Genomic DNA, 1,595 nt, shown 5'->3' with positions numbered 1-1,595 from the left:
TCGTACCCGGGCTCCCTTCAGCTCTGCATTTGTTTCCCTGTGGCCAGTGGCTGAAAGAAAACGCTGAGGATCGTTTTGCATCAAACTTACTCCTTCACTGGTACTATTTTTCCTGCTTATTCATGAATATACCGACGACCACAAATCCTTAGGGAGTTAAAGTGACTCCTCTTATTGTAAAAACTACCCCACTTAGCCTTCCCCCTGTTTTCTGACTTACCTTTCCAGCTACAAATTGTGGGATGGTGGAAAAGCGTTCTGGCGAAGTATTGCGTGCCTGTCCTGTCTGTGCGTACTTTCTCTAACCACCCTAAAACAACCTGTGGGAAGGAGTTCTGCAGAGGAAGTGCAGCAGAGGAGAAAGTTTCCTGGTGTTCAATTTGAACCCACGCCTGCTAGTTTCATTTCATGCCCTTTTAGTGCTCATGTTGGAGGAGAAAATTGAGAGCTGTCCCTGGTCATGTTTCGTAGATGCCTTCTGTAGACTAAAGAGCCATAGTTCGGATTTGTAATAGCCCTTTTCAAGATGTGAGGAATGAGACTTTCATATTCACAACACATTCCGGTTGTGAGTTCCCTCTGAACCTATGCAGTGATGTTATTTTCTGTATTCCTTACCTGATAATGTTAGCACTAGCTGATGCTTTTCCTTTAAAGGTCCATCTTCTTGATTTGTAGCAGTATTGAAATAATTACATTAATCAATACAATGTAAAATTAAGGTTGTTTCATCACTTTGTGTTTATCAACATTATATTCACTCCGCCATTTTGATTGTCCAGTCAGTATGGTATGTCCAGTCTGCTGCTGCTTCTACATATTTTTGGTTTTGCATTGAAAGGCTAAAGACACTACTGAAATAGTTAAGAGCAGGTACACATCTGGCAATCCTTTGCATTTTGGGAGAAGTGTTGGATGGCAATGATAATAGCAGCCGCTTTCACCCTCTACACTCGCGCTTCCTATTAATGTGACTTTGCACGAGTGGTCGAGAACAGCTGCGCTCGTTTTTGGTTATGAGGAAGCCTCCGTTGGCATGTCAGTGCTGGGGCCCCAGGAAAAGTATGTGCGAGCATTGAGGGTCAGAAGCCAAAGTGCTTTGGAGTTCTTTGCAGATCAGCAGGATATTATTTACTGAGTTGTATTTGTGGCATGACGAGCTTTTCTTCCAAAAAATTGGTTAAAATCACATTTGTCTTTAGTCTCAAATAATCGGTTCCCTACAGACAATTGTCAGATATTGGATATGAGCCCCTTCAGCTCAGTTTTTTCTCAACATAAAGAGATTGAAGAAACAATCATGTCCCTTGGGTTTTGTTTCTCCGTGGATCTCATGAAGACTTGTCTGACTTCTGATTATATTACAACAGCAGGACACCCTTTTACCTGCCTGCATTCCACTCGTACCCTGCAATATTCGTATGCTGAGGTGATTATAACAGTCAATTTATAAGGATTCAGAGGGTGCATTTGTATACATGCATGTGCTTTTTGGTTTAGTGCCATACTACATACAGTGAATAATTTTTGTAGCATTTGGAAATGAGTTTTAACAGACTCCAGATAATAACATGCAGTATTGTTCTTTGGGGGGG

The 1,595-nt window shown here is 41.6% G+C and overlaps 1 protein-coding gene across 1 annotated transcript in view; it reads left to right on the top strand.

Annotated features, from left to right (window-relative positions):
- FAM83H (family with sequence similarity 83 member H) overlaps positions 1–1,595 on the top strand; it is a 29,541-nt gene that overhangs the window by 17,360 nt on the left and 10,586 nt on the right.

The sequence above is a fragment of the Egretta garzetta genome, unplaced genomic scaffold (assembly GCF_000687185.1).
Source record: "Egretta garzetta isolate BGI_Z169 unplaced genomic scaffold, ASM68718v1 scaffold460, whole genome shotgun sequence".
In the NCBI taxonomy this organism is placed as follows: Eukaryota; Metazoa; Chordata; class Aves; order Pelecaniformes; family Ardeidae; genus Egretta; species Egretta garzetta.
Note: the sequence above shows the minus strand (reverse complement) of the source record. Positions and strands in the feature narration are given on the sequence as shown.